Source organism: Notechis scutatus, chromosome 2, assembly GCF_049901735.1.
Source record: "Notechis scutatus isolate UNSWTSFEM ecotype Mainland chromosome 2, rNotScu1.2, whole genome shotgun sequence".
In the NCBI taxonomy this organism is placed as follows: Eukaryota; Metazoa; Chordata; class Lepidosauria; order Squamata; family Elapidae; genus Notechis; species Notechis scutatus.
This window is the reverse complement of record NC_142010.1, coordinates 30,984,435-31,000,418: the sequence shown is the minus strand read 5'-3', so window position 1 is coordinate 31,000,418 and position 15,984 is coordinate 30,984,435. Positions and strand designations below refer to the sequence as shown.

Sequence of the window (15,984 nt, the reverse complement as noted above, 5' to 3'; positions counted from 1 at the left end):
TGGTGTGGCTATGAATCATGCTATTGATTTCAAGTATCTTCTGTGCAGAAAATTAAATTATGCAAATCCAGGCCTTTATGAATCCTTTACTATAGTGGTGTAAAATTGAGCACTTGCTTAAGTCAGCATCTTATTTATTCAATTAAACAGCTGATGCACCTCTGAAAATGTCCAACTTTCAGTCACCTCATGGTATGTTCCCAAAATGATGATAAATCTAACTTTGTAATGGGCAAGAAGCTGAAAGCACTTGTAACACATAAGGTGTTCATCTGTTAAAGAAACAAAAAAAAAGAGTAGTACAGGCTGGAAACTTCAATGAACACCTGATCTATTTCTAGAAAGGTGCAACATATGGAGGAAATATTAAAAGGGGTACAAATAACTACTTCATTTTCATTTATTAAAGTCCCTGGACTTTTAATATGTATGTATATTTGTATATGTGTGTGTATGTTTGCATGTGTAAGTGCAAACATACATACTTCCTTAAATGGACCTTTTTTTAAGTAAAAAAAGCAAAAGTGTATTATAAAAGTATATATGCCGGCACACACATATTAAAGAGATCCTTCCTTAGCTCTATTTTAAATGACCTCAGCACATTGTAACCTCAGCGCATTTTCACTGATTTTTATCTTCACTCAAAACTAGTTACTTGTTTTGTTTCTCAGTTTGGGTGTGTTAGTGTCTTTTGGTCAATCTTGACTCCTGAAGTTGTGCATTGCCATTATTTCCATCATTACCCATTTCATGTTAAGCTATGTAACCTTATACTTATATCTTGTAAACAATTGGCATCAAAATAAAAAAATAAATGAATATAATGAGAATTTTTACTGTAAGCCAGGGGTCTTCAAACTTGACAGCTTTAAGACTTGTGGACTTCAACTCCCAGAATTCCTCCTCCAGTCATGTCAGCTCAGGAATTCTGGGAGTTGAAGTCCACAAGTCTTAAACTTGCCAAGTTTGAAGACATTTGCCGTAAGCAGACACAAGTAGAACTTCTTAAAAAAGCATTCTAAGCACAATTTCAACTTTAGCGTATCCTTCTTATCCCCCAAATAGCCACTTCTTTCATACTTTCATTTTTTCCTCTCTTTCTGCCTAGCATTTCCTCTTAGTGAAACTCTGGGTTCATCTCATTTTTACTTTGAATGAAAGGATACTTTTCTGCAAGCCTCCCGCAACCTCCCTCAGTATGTAGTATGGTGACCTTCTGACTACTCTAAAAATCCATAGTCTGCAAAGGAATTCTGTTTTAGCATGCTAGATTCACACTGGGAAGGGGGTTTGCTGCTGTAATCAATCAATCAACGGAACATATTCAGTGCTTTTCCAACCATAGGAATTATTATAGATTCACCATGCCAGGCTCTACCCAGGGAACTCTATAATCTATAATTATAGGGAAGTTATTTGTAGTTAGGGATTTTTAGAAAAAGATTCTGAGTTACTTAAGTACTGAGCAGTGGTGGGATTCAAATTGTTTTACCACCGGTTTGGTGGGCATGCGTTACCCAACGCGCCCGCCCGCAGCTTTCCCCACACCAGCTGAGGCCTGCAGCGCCAATCAGCTGAGGGGATAAAGAAGAGAAAAGCACAGGGGTGAGTAGGAGGGCGGATCCTGCACTTTTCTCTTTGTTCTCCTCTCAGCTGTTTGGAGGATTTTTTCCCCCTCCTCTCAGCTGATCATGGGAGGCTTTACTACCAGTTCGGCTGAACCAGTCCAAACTGGTAGCAGCATACCACCACTGGTACTGAGTTTTGTACAGAAAATAAAAAGTTAGCATCTCCAAGACATTTCATCTATGTTATATAGCCACTATGGAAAACATTTTCATATGTGTACACACACACACACACACACATGTGCACACATACACATATACACATATATACACACACATATATACGCACACACGGACATATATATATGTATATATGTATGTATGTGTAGTGTGTGTGTATACACACATACATATACACACGTGTGTATGTATGTATGTGTGTGTGTGTGTGTATGTATGTATATATATGTATGTATGTATGTATGGCCTTCAGCTTTGTATATCTTTGGTTATTCGGGTTTTCTCCCACATAAGATTGAAAGCACAGAGATTGGAAGCACAAGATGTATATATGTATGTATGTGTAGTGTGTGTGTATACACACATACATATACACACGTGTGTATGTATGTATGTGTGTGTGTATATATATATATATATATATATATATATATATATATATATATATATATATATATATATATATATATATATATATATATGTATGGCCTTCAGCTTTGTATATCTTTGGTTATTCGGGTTTTCTCCCGCATAAGATTGAAAGCACAGAGATTGGAAGCACAAGATTGGAAGTCACTCTGAGAAGCACAGAGCTGAAGACACAAGCCTGAAGATGATGAATGAGACTTCATCGAAACGTTGCCTAGATACTTCCAATCTTACGTGGGAGAAAACCCAAATAACCAAAGATCTGCATACAAATACCCGCGAGAACCTCAGAAAACATATATTTATATTTATATTTATATTTATATTTATTTTTGTAGATTTTCATGGGTACAGGTATGCAGGTCTTGGCATGTTGAGATCTTTTCCCATGTAAGATTGAGAGCGGGTGGCTGTGATGTGATGTTCCGGGTTTTGGTTTGGCTCTGAGTTTGAGGTCTGGATATGTGTTCATGGCGTGTGTCCGTTTGCTTGGTTTGGGGGTCAGGGGGTGTGGCAGCTGGTGATGCAGCTGTGGTCTGGTTTCTGGATGGTGGTTGTCTTTCGTCTATGGGATGGGTTTGGGTTTGAGTCTGGTGAGGAAGAATGGTGGTGGTGTCATGTGTTGTTTTGGGTCCGATGTTGGTTTTCCTGGCTGGGACTCGTTTGTTGATGAGGGCTAGTTTCCAGGTGTCTGGTAGGCGGGAGGCATCGTCCCGTTTATTCATGTTATGCTGGTGTTTCTCTATTTCGATGGCTTCCCTGATTATTCTCTTGTCATTTATTTTATTTATTTTATTTTTCAAGTGATTATAAGATAACAGGTATAAGTATAAACATAGTTATGAATACATGAAATGGATACATATAAGAAAAAATAAAAGGAACAATAGGGCAGGGACGGTAGGCACGGTGGTGCGCTTATGCACGCCCCCTACAGACCTCTTAAGAAAGAGGTGAGGTCAATAGTAGACAGTCTAAGGTTAAAGTTTTTGCAGTTTGGGGGGGGGGGGAAACAGAGTCAGGTAGAGTATTCCAGACATTGACCACTCTGTTGCTGAAGTCGTATTTCCTGCAATCAAGTTTGGTGCGATTAACCTTGAGTTTGTATCTATTGTTTGCCCTAGTGTTGTTATGGTTGAAGCTGAAGTATTCATTGACAGGTAGGACATTGCAATGTGTGATTTTATATACTATACTTAGATCAGACTGAAGACGGCATAATTCAAGGTTTTCTAGGTCTAGAATTTCGAGTCTGGTGGTATAAGATATTCTGCAACGAGTAGAGTAGTGTAGAACTATTCTTGTGAAATATTTCTGGAGTTTCTCAACTGTGTTAATATCAGATACGTAATGTGGGTTCCCGACTGATGAGCTCAATTCGAGTATTGGTCTAGCAAATGTTTTGTATGCTCTAGTTAATAGTGTAATATTACCAGAAAAAAAGCTACATAAAATTAGGTTAACAACTCATAATGCCTTTTTGGCTATGCAGTTACAGTGGGCTCTAGCACTTAGATCATTAGAGATGAGTACTCCAAGATCCTTGACAGAGTTTGGATCCTCAACAAGGTCTTGACTATTCAGCTTGTATTTTATTTTCTGATTTTTTTTGCCAATATGTAAGACAGAGCATTTATTTGTTGAGATTTGAAGTTGCTATTTGTTTGACCATTCTGATACATAGTCGAGGTCTTTTTGAAGGGTAGCAGTATTGTCTGTGCTGTTGAATAGCTTTACATCATCAGCGAAGAGAATTTATCTAATCTATCTAATCTAATCTATCAGCAAGTGTAACATAGACAAAAACCAAGCCTTTCCATTTTGAATCTTTTAAATCTAAGAGATTCTGGAGCCTAGGACCAAAAGGTTTGTAGAAATGTAAGGCAACTCACCCTAATTGGGGGTAAGATTTTTTTTTTTAAACTATAATGCATTTCCTAATGACTTGACAGAATGAAAGGCAAAAAATTAGAAAAGAGAAGAGCAGAATAAAACGGCATTCTTTTAAAACAGCTTCATGCTTCATGGGACCCTGAGGCAAGATTAAAAGAGTTGGGGCTGGCTGCCAGGAGTTTTCTTTTTTATGAAAAGCAGCAGGAAAAGTAAATTAGCCATGCATCCACAAACAGTTATTGTAGATTAGTACTATTCTGCCTAAGCAAAGAGAAGTGGAATTTCCTAACTAATGTATCATGTTAAAATCATTCGTGGAAGAGACAAGGAAGATGATTCTGGGTTTTGCTGTTCAGTTCAATTATTTGTAGGAGAAAATCTGAGAGCATTCCTCCTGTTTTAAGGCACAATTAAGATTACTGGAGCATAGATCCCCTATGATACAAGAATGGCAGTCGAGACTGATGCCACAATGCAACCAACCTCAAGAATAATTGGAATGTAACAGAAGCAGCAGTCAGGAAAATGGAAATGGTGTTTAAGGGTCTCTACTTTTGCTAAATTTAGCGATTTGTGAGGTAAAATAAAAGGCCTGGCAACAGAACAGCCTTTACTGTACTCAGATGCTAAACAGGATAAGGCCTGGTTAGTTCTTAGATGGGAGACTTTCGGGCAATTCCAAGGGATTTGGGGAGTTTAAAAAATACCAAAAAAGAGGAAATGGCTGGCCATATTGTTGCTATAGAGCTACACGGATGTGACCAAGGATGACTTTATTTTAAAGATAAGACAGATAGAATCTAAAACCATTCTAAACGTATTTCAGAAATAATCCATAGAATCTATGGCTCTATGGCTGGATTAAAGCATCATGCTAAATCAAGTGATTGTTGTTGTTTTTTACTCAATGTTATATAAATATAGCAGCTGATACTTTTAAATCACCCTCAATTGCTAATGGTGAATAAACAAACAGTGGGGTCCTTGGGCATCTTTGAGCTTGGCTGCTTTCTTCCAAATATTTCATTACTCAACCAGTTAACATCATGATGTCATGATGCCTCTGAAGAACTTGTGAAACCTGGACTGGGTTCCAACATTCTGCTAAACCACTGTTCTTCAAATGTGGCAACTTTAAGATGCGTGGACTTCAACTCCCATAATTCCCCAGCCAGCTTGCCAAATTTAAAAAAATGCTGTGCTAAATCATGACCTGCTTAATTATAATTTTAAGAAAACTATAATTCATTCACCAACAGGAAATAATGCTTGTAACTCATGGTTCAACTCAGGGATGGGATTCAGCCAGTTCGGACTGGTTCAAGGGATCGCCAAACCAGTTGTTATACTGGCTGAATTCCACTACTGGTTCAACCGTGGAGTCTTTGGTGCTCTCTGAGCTTGCTTGCTTGCTTGCACATGATTCATTACCCAAACTAGATAACATCATGATGTTATGAATTCTGGCAGTCGAAGTCCATACTTCTTTAAAGGTGCCATGTTTGCAAAAAAAAAAACACTGCTTTAGCAGAATGTTGGAACCCAATGCAATTTTCACAGATTCATCAGAGACTTGACCAGTCCTCAGTCTATGTGGAGAGGCAAACAAGCAAGCATCAAGGGAGAGTGATTTCTTTGCAACACATACTTCCAGAGCTGTAAACAATTCCTGCTCCCCAGCTGAACGTCCTATTATCTCCTCTGTCAGCTGCTTCCAATGCACACCTGTACAACCCCATTACTGACAAAGCTCCTGCAATATTAATGGTTGCTTATATGGAACAATAGTTTCCCTCACAGTTCATGGAGTAAAGTATTCTTATCATGCCCAATTTCCTTCTATTTTAATCAACATGAAATGTCAGATCCAACACACTGAGTAAAATAACTCTCTCTTTATGTCACATTGCTTCACGTTAGCTGAAGCAATGAAAACTCACACTGTTTATTTAACATTCTAATCGGCTTCCCATTTGCTCTGTCTCATATTAAAATTTTCAATCAAATGCACTTGATAAGTGCCCTCAGAGGTATAGTAAAACAAATCCTCCCTGAATATCTTTCACAACTTTTGGAGGTTAAGTTAGAGATATATCACAAAACAAAAAGTCGAGCACAGAAATTGGTTTACTTTGCGCACCATTTTCTGAATAAATCTACATCCTGTCTATGTTACTGTTAAAACGGGTCTGAGACACTAGTGCAAAGGAAAAACAGATTATTAAAGCTAACCATTCAGCCTATAATACTACATAATTTTCCCTCCTTATTTATTTTAAATCTCTTGCTATGTTTCTTTCCAAACTGAAATCTTGCCTATTGAAATCATGTTATTGATTATTAAACAGATTCTTAACCCAGCTCGGAACCATAAAATATGAATTTACCTAACTTACAAGCTATTTGTGGTTGGCACATGGGTATATGTTGCATTGGCATATTTTTTCTATAGTATTTAATTCTGAGGCCAGCAATTATTTTTATGATGTAGTTATGATTTCCGACTCACCATATTTCCTACATTTTAAATGAATATACACAGCATACCAGCTTAAATGCATATTGAATAAACAAACCTACAAGCATATACAATCCGATAAGCATATACAATACACAACATACGAACTTACAAACACACACAACATACAATAGAGGGTCCAGAATGTGCCTTTTATGTCTATGCTGTTGAACAAATATATGAGGGAACTCAAATAATTTTAATTTGGTGTTGCCTTACAGTTTAACATGTTCTTTTTATTATGTTTCATAACCTGCCCTGGCTAAGATGAGTAGCCATATAAATTGTTTAAATGAATAAATAAATATATATACAAAGATATGCTTCCTCAAATGCTAATCACCAAGTAACCAAAGATTAAAGTTTAATGTTGTGTGACACTTCTTATCTCTATTTGGTTTTATAGTGTTACTCCAACAAATGTTAGATAGAAAATTTATTTTTGATCTCCAATTGCTAAGCACATCGACATAGCACCTCCAAGAATGCCTGTTAGTACAAACTGGCAAAAAAAAACCTTTTATTATTAGAAGCCAAAATCAAAGGCATTTACTAATTTTTATCTATAACATAGCAGGTTTCTGCTCAGTCATGTTATCCATATTCTCAACAAATATAAATATGGATAACAATAACAACAATAATTCTTTATTGATTAGTATAATAAAGCTTAAAAAACAACAGAAAATAATGACACATATGCAGGATATTTATCATCCCTGAATTCAACCAGAATTTGTTCTAGGTAGTCTATCCTCTTCAGATTGATTTTTGACATTTATTTTCCTTAGTAATACCTAAGTCTGTTCCCTTCAAGAAGTGTGACAGCTTATCCAAACTGTCATACTTAGATTTTAAGTAAGTAAAGGATCTAAATGTACAGCCCTTTCTGCAAAGTGTAGTTTCCAATCAAACAGGTAAGTGCAATCTTCAATATCTGGTACACTATATGCTCTCTGTCTTCCTTCAATTGAAAGTCCATGGAACGTTTATATATTACCATGAAATTAAACTATGCAAAATATGTCCTAGAGAAAGCTCTTGTAAGATTTTGGATCTTATAAACTAGGAATAAAGGGAAAGGCTATTATAGATCTAAATCAGGGGTGTCAAACTCACATCGTCACAGCGGCATCACGTGATGTATTGTGATTCCCCCCCCCTTTGCTAAACCGGGTGTGGCCGTGGCCAGCATCCAGCCTGTGCGCCACGAGTTTGACAGCCCTAATCTAAATGAGGATGCTCTGCTTAAGGTAAGACAGAATAGATAAATACAGTACATGCAGGAATATATTTTAGTTTAATTGATTAGATTTATTATGGCCACTCAGTCTTGAAAACTCTGGATTGGTTACAAAATCCAAATAACAATTAAAAAAAACATTTGTGGCCCACATAACAGGCAGTCCAGACTAACAAAACTAGAACAATAAATCTTTATTAATGATGGGAGGATGAAATTTTATGTCAGAAAGAATAAGGAAGTGTTATTCAGCTTGCTTTACATGCATTTAAAAGAAGGAATCCAATATGGTTTACAGTATGATGAATTGGAAAATCTCTAGTTTGGTACCTTTGGGACTTAGAACATGCACAGACTGGAAGGAATTGGGATTTAAAATTCTGTAAACTAGCTGGGTATATATTTTTTCTCAAAATAATCCTAATACATCAAATATATCTAAACGTACCGATATAAAAATGATAGTTGAATCTTACGCTTCAGTGAATGGTGAAAATGGAAAAGCCATTCACTTTTTGAATGCACGCTATCCAGGAGAAAGAATTTGTTTTGTTAAATGACATAAATTGATGTCTGTAAACAGGATGAGAGAATGAGAAATGGTGATTCAGCCACCAAGAGAACTGGTGAATGTCTGCTTACCAAAAAAAAAACAGTTTGTCTAATAATGGTCTATTTCTGAGTATACATAGAAAAGAAATACACGTCTAAAACCGTTGTCGCTGTGAATGTTTCTGGTGAAAAATTAAGCAAAACAGAGGAAAATTAAGATGATAGACATTTTGACTATGAGGCAGGCCATTATTTATAGCTTAGAGAGTAAATTTTGGGGACAAAATCAACATGGAATAAAAAGGGGGAAAACCCAATAGAAACAAAACTGCTGAAAAGATAGAATATTGATGAGAAAAAAATACATTTAATAGTACCATTATTCTGAGCATGAGACAAATTTATAGTATAATGCAGCGGTCCCCCCAACCTTTAAAGCTTTGCAGACTGGTGTCGGCAGTGGAGGAGAAGAAGGGATGCGAAAGTGATGGATGAGGACGTGCACACAATTTGATTTACACAAGCAGCAAGTGTGCTCACTAGCTGCTTCCACAGTCCGGTTCCAAACAGGCCTCAGCCCAGTATTGAGCCATGGCCCAGGGGTTGGAGACCCCTGGTATAATGTTAGTTGCAAAGAATTCATAAAATAAAGAAATGGAAAACAAGCAGATAAAATGCAATTGCAATAACACTTAGACTTAGACTTTAGACTTAGACTTAGACTTTACAGTGCTTTACAGCCCTCTCTAAACGGTTTACAGAGTCAGCATATTGCCCACCAACGATTTGGGTCCTCATTTTACCGACCTTGGGAGGATGGAAAGCTGAGTCAATCTTGAACCAGTGAGAATTGAACTGCCAAATTGCAGGTAGCCAGCAGTCAGCAGAAGCAGCCTGCAGTACTGCACTCTAACCACTATGCCACTGTGGCTCATGCAATGCACTTTCACAGATTATTATTTTTTTAAATTAGACATGAAAGAAGGTCTCAGTAGGAATCCTCCAGCAAAGTGAATTATAGAGTTAAAAATAGAAACGATCAAATGATTTGGGATGAAACTGAAGTGAGAGAAAACTGAAAGGAGTATTTTAGAAGTTTGCATGGAATGTTAGTGATATACTGAGTGATTAGAACTAGAGTGATATAAATAGTGTTGAAGAAAAAAATATGATGAAAATGCATGGTGTAAGAACCTTGGAAAAAATGGGAAAGATACATTACGGACGGTATAACTAGAAAAATGTTCAAAGGTAGACATGGTTTATTACGAAGTGAACTGCAAATTATTTAAAATGTGCTTAACAATTGGAAAATTGACATTTTATCCTATATAAAGGAAAACGTAGCCAAAATTAATAGGGATAGTGTGTTCCTCGGAAGATGTAAGAAGTGACAGTGAGCAAAATCTAGGAACTGCAGTGAGTCATTATAATGGGTAGGAACATGCATATTGTATTACTAATCATCAGCAGATCACTGAGAAATGAATGAGTATAAGAAAAATGATCATTATATATTGGTTGGTTTGAAGAAAATCTGAATTACAGAATGCTTTGTGCAAAAACTGTGTTGATGGTTGGTTGCCTAAGGCCGTAAGAGTATTACAGGATGGAAGTACAGCATGCATGAGAATAAATGAAATTCTTATTCAATGGTTTAATATTGAGCAGGGAGAAATCCAAGGATATCTGAAGTACTTTTGATTGTTGAATGTATTTATGCATATAAATCCAAATAATCTCTATGGAGATTCTCAGTCATCCAGGTCATGGTTGTCCCAAAGTCCCAACTGGACTTTCTTTGTTTTCCCTTGAAAACCAGTGGTGGGATTCAATTTTTTTTACTATTGGTTCTGTGGCCGTGGCTTGGTGGGCGTGGCAGGGGCAGGAGACTGTAAAATCTCCAGTCAGAGGTGGGATTTGTCCATTCTCCAAACTACTCAAAATTTCTGCTACCGGTTCTCCAGAACTGGTCAGAACCTGTGGAATACCACCTCTGTTGAAGGCGTTTTGCTTCTCATCCAAGAAGCTTCTACAGTTCTGATTGAATGGTGGAGAATATAAGCTGCAAGGAATATAAATCCTTCCATCCTCCACCATTCAATCAGAACAGAAGTTTCTTGGATGATCAATAACAGATAACAGATAATCAGAGTTGGAAGGGACCTTGTAGGTCATCTAGTCTAACCCCCCACCCAAGCAGGATTCCCTACACCATTTCTGACAGATGCCAGTCCAATCTCTTCTTGAAGGTCTCAAGTGATGGTCTCAACTTCCAAGGGAAGGATGTTCCATTGGTTGATTGTTTTCACTGTCAGAAAGTTTCTCCTTATTTCCTGATTAAATCTCTCCTTGTTCAGTTTCCATCCATTATTCCTTGTCTGGCCTTCTGGTGCCTTGGAAAATAGCTTGACCCCTTCCTCCCTGTTGCAGCCCCTCAAATATTGGAAGACTGCTATCATGTCTCCCCTGGTCCTTCTCTTTACTAGACTAGCCAAGCCCAGTTCCTGCAACCATTCATTGTATGTTTTAGCCTCCAGTCCCCTAATCATCCTGGTTGCTCTTCTCTGTACTTTGTCTAGAGTCTCAACATCTTTTTTATAATGTGGTGAACAAAACTGGATGCAGTACTCTAGGTGTGGTCTTACTAAGGCTTTATGAGATGAGATGAGGAGCAAAATGTCTTCAAGGAAAAACAAAGTCCAGTTGCTTTTTGAAAAAGCATCTTTGGGACACCCCAAAGATGACAATGGCGACATTGGAAGTGCATGGGTTGAAGACATGAATACACGTGAACGTTTGCATGCATGATGCCATTATCTGAATTATCTGTAGTGTAAGATAGACTGCATGATGCAACATACAATGTGGTCCTAGCATTTGTCATGGAAAATAGCAGGAACACTTGAGAGTTATATATTAGAGAAATTAAGAGAAAAATGGTGTCTCTTGGAAAAAAAATGTTTGCCAGAGATGGGCAAATGGATGGTGAAGTTTTAAAAGATGAAATCCTGGTAGAAAGGTCTCTTTCACCAAAAGAATATTTGCTGTAAGGAAAATGGTGTGCCAATTTCCCGGGAGTCCCACTCGATGTGAGGTACAACAGAAATCCACTCAGAGACAAGCATTTTCTGTAGGAGCTCCCCTCTCGTGGAAAAACATCCCACCAGAAATAAGACTGGAACAATTGCTCTAGACGAGGGATATCCAACTGGATTTCTTGGAGGGCTTGATCAGCATTGTAGTTGTCCTCTGCAGGCCCACTTGGGAGGGGGGAGATGGGACAGACAACCTCCTGCAGCACCCTGCCGGCCAAAACAGGCTTTGGTGGGCTACCCGTGCCCCTGTGCCCCGTTTTCAGCCTGGGTGGCCTCCTGCAGCGCTCTGCCAGACAAAATGGGGTGCAGGGGGGCACCCGCATCCCCCCGCATCCTGTTTTGGCTGGTAGGGTGCTACAGGAGGCTGTCCAGGCCAAAAATGGGATGTGCGCCCCCGTGGCCCCCCATGACCCATTTTCAGTATCAAAGCCACCGTCGGCCAGTACTTTGCTATTTCCAGCCCGGCTCCATGGGGCAGATCTAAGCACCCTGCGGGCCGTATGTGGGCCACAGACCTTGAGTTTGACACCCCTGACCTAGACCAGTATTTCCCAAACTTGACAACTTTAAAATGTATTGGACTTCAATTCTGAGAATTCTCCAGCTAGCACACTGAAGCCCACACATCTTGAAGTTGTCAAAGTTGAAAACACTGCTCTCAATAGTTAAGAAGCTGGTTGAAACCCTGGTTGATTCAGACAGCTTTGAAGATGTTTGAAGGAATAGTCTCGCTCTTATCATATTGACTGGCTGGTACATGGAGGAGAGGGTCCACCTATTCTCCAAAGCACCAGAGGATAGGACAAGAAAGAATCGATGGAAACTAATCAAATTAAGGAAAGAAGCAACCTGGCACGAAGGAGAAACTTCCTAAGAGTCAGGACAATTAACCAGTGGAACAGCTTGCCTCCAGAAGTTGTGGGAGCTTCATCACTGGCTTTTAAGAAGAGACTGGACAGTCACTTGTCTGAAATAGTATTGGGTCTCCTCCATGAACAGGGGGCTGGACTAGAAGACCTCCAAGGTCCCGTCCAGCTCTATTCTGATTCTGATTCAGTGCAGGTGATCCTCGACTTGCAACAGTTCATTTAGTGACCATTAAGAGTTACAATGGCACAATTGTTGTTCACACTTCTGACCATTGCAGCATCCCCACGGTCATGTGATCAAAATTCAGACACTTGACAACTGACTCATACTTATGACAGTTGCAGTGTCCCGGGATCATGTGATCACCTTTTGCAACCCGCTGACAAGCAAAATTAATGAGGAAACTAGATTTAGTAGCTGTGTTACTAAGTTAAGAACTTGCAGTGATTCACCATGGCAAGTAAAGTTGTAACATAGGACTAAAACTCATTTAATAGGTGGCTCACTTAGCAACAGAAATTTTGGGCTCGATTGGGGTAATAAGTCGAGGACTACCACTAGGATGATCGATAGGATATCAAACTGTTGTTATGATGTTGCTTTGCGGAGTTTGTTTTAAACGAACAATTCTGTTGAAGATATTGTGATTCTACTTGTTTGCTTCCAGTACATGCATTGATCAAAGATAATGTGCTATGCTGCTTGATAATCATAATGCCGTCCATTCAATCATGCCCTATTATCAGTGGCTCTATGGACCAGCTCTCTCCCCATTTCCCAATCTTTCAGTTGTTTTATGCTCTGGCTGGTATTGGCTTTGAGGGTGTCCAGCCACCATATTTTTGGTGACCTCGTTTCCTTTTACCGTTGGCCAATCTGAGCTTAATTGCCTTCTCCAGGGAGTTTGATCACATGTCATGGCCAAAATAAAGCAGAATTTCCTACTTTTCGCCCTGCAGCAAGATGTCTGGTTTTATATGCTCTGGTACTAGCTTGTTTGTCATATTTGCTGTCAAAAGGCAGGAGCCTTCTCCAACACCACAACTTGAATGATTCAATTTTCCTCCTGTCTAATTCTTTCATGGCCTAGATAGCTATGGGAAACACCACGGCACAGACTAATCTGCAATTATTTCCCAGGCTATTGCCCTTGGCTTTTCCCTACTCGTTTCATATTTATCATTGCTGTACGATCCAGTATATAATTCAACATTTTATTTCTGGACTGCATTCACTGGTTGGATACAGCTGCGATCCTAGAATCAATAGAATCCTAGTGATTCTAGGAATCAATAGAATCTTATCTTAGGATTCTATTGATTATGCCCCTCAGTGTACTACAACTCAAAAGGCCTTAAAACACTCTTAATTAAGATTTCTACTTTCTCCACATTACCTAAGGATCAGTGGTGGGATTCAATTTTTTTTATTACCAGTTCTGTGGGCATGGCTTGGTGGGCATGGCAGGGGAAGGATACTGTAAAATCTCCAGTCAGAGGTGGTATTTGTCAGTTCTCCGAACTACTCAAAATTTCCACTACCGGTTCTCCAGATCTGGTCAGAACCTGCTGAATACCACCTCTGCTAAGGATCCACCAGCCTTATAATAGAGATATTACTGGATGTCAATCTTCTGGGGTACAACAGACCAGCGGTCGCCAACCTTTTGGACCTCAGGGACTTCCAAATTCATAATTTTAAATCCACTAATATGAATTTTGACTGACGGTGGCTTGTTGACATTGGTGGGAAAGTCAGTCCCATATTCCAGAGCTGCAGTAGTCACAGGACTGACCCTTTGGTCATCCTGGAGCAGCTCATCCATGGCAGGCCAGTGCACCCGGGTGGAGGAGCAGCTGCTCTGGGATGACCAAAGGGCCAGTCATGTGACTACTGCAGCTCTGGAATATGGGACCAACTTTCCATCAACATCAGCAAGCCACCCGGGGTGGATTTCTCTCCCCCACCGTTAGTCTTATCTTCCAGTTACAGCTCGCATGGCTTTACTCAAGGTAAGGTTTGCGCTCGGCCGAAGGGTGGGGGCCAGCAGGTAGGCAGGCCATGTGAGCGGTGTAGCCTTGTGTTCCTGTGCAGCCTGGATTAATTGATTTGGGGGGGTGCTTTGGGGGGACATTTCTCTGTGGACCACCAACATTTTCTCAGTGGTCCGCAGCCCACCGATTGGCGACCACTGGAACAGACTATAGAAATCCTTCCCTTATTTCAGTGTTCACCTGAATTATTTGCCAAAACTAGAGAATGCAGTGATGAAACTAAGGAGAACATAAATAGAAAGACTAAGGTCTTTATGATACAAAGCCTGACATTTTGGCTGCAGTCCTGCACACAGTTCATTAAGGCTAAGGATTATGGAACTCAAAAGGGCGAAGAATTTTTAGGGCTTTACAGACAATATTTAATCTACCGTATTTGCCGGCGTATAAGACGACTGGGCGTATAAGACGACCCCCCCCACTTGGAGGCATGTTTTTCAGGGCAAAAAAGTCATCTTATACGCCGGCAAATACGGTAACTAATCATCCAATATTTACACAGTGTGTATGTTATTCTGTGTTGGGAGTGAAGGATGTTTGAACTCTCTTAGATGGACTGTCTAAAGGAGCGTGTCTCGGAGTAGGCAGGCGTTACTCCAGAACCCTGGCCCTTCCCGGCGGAGTCCCTCGGGCTTTCCCGCAACAGAGTCCTCTTGCAACGCGTCCGCTAGGTCAGCCAAATGATCCCGGTGGGGTCACCGGAAACGCCCTCCAGAAATCCCCGGGGCTGCAGCGGCAGGGCGGAGTGCCAGGGGCCGTGGGAGGAGCAGGAAGGCGGGCAGCCTTCACATGGCCCTGCCTGGGGCGACAGGAGTGACCCACGCTCTCGCTCCCCCCAGTCGCTGCAGCCTCGGGCGGAGCGAGGCGAGCGGGATTCGAACCTGATTCAGAGACGTGGGGAGGCTCTTGGCGGAAGCAACGCGGGGGATCCAGGAAGCCAGAGGCACCTTCGCTGCGTCCCACAAGCATCCGAAAGCCGGCAGTGGATATACCGTATTTGCCGGCGTATAAGACGACTCCCCCACTTGGAGGCATGTTTTTCAGGGCAAAAAAGTCGTCTTATACGCTGGCAAATATGGTACTTCAACATTAATGGATTGTGTTTTCCCTACAAATGCAACATCCCTAGTATTAAACCTGCAGAATTATCTGGAACAAAAACACCAATCTGGCTTTTCATTAGGAGACCCCAGCTCCCTTGATTTAGTCATAAAGAAGAACTTGGTTTATGTTAACCAAAATAGAAGGCAGTGTTGAATTGCATTACCAGTCAGAAAATGAGACAATCGCGATGGGTTTGCATTCCTTCCCCTCTGCATGTCCCCAATTGCTCTGGAGGGTTGAGAGACGATTCAGAACAGATTTGAGAAATAAGCAGGGATGATGCATGGTAGAAGAGAGCAGATGGGGAAGGAGGGGGGGCTCCTAAGCTGAATAGAAATTCCCACAAAATGACCAATAGTTAGATGACATTATCTTTCCCATTTATTCTACAGAAAACATTCTGTAGACAGAG

At 40.1% G+C, this 15,984-nt stretch overlaps 1 protein-coding gene and 1 pseudogene across 3 annotated transcripts in view; both read right to left on the bottom strand.

Annotated features, from left to right (window-relative positions):
- Window positions 1-15,984, bottom strand: part of PTPRG (protein tyrosine phosphatase receptor type G) — a 704,217-nt gene that overhangs the window by 544,240 nt on the left and 143,993 nt on the right. The gene's annotated exons all lie outside the window — the stretch shown is intronic.
- Window positions 3,158-3,995, bottom strand: LOC148131988 (uncharacterized; annotated as a pseudogene).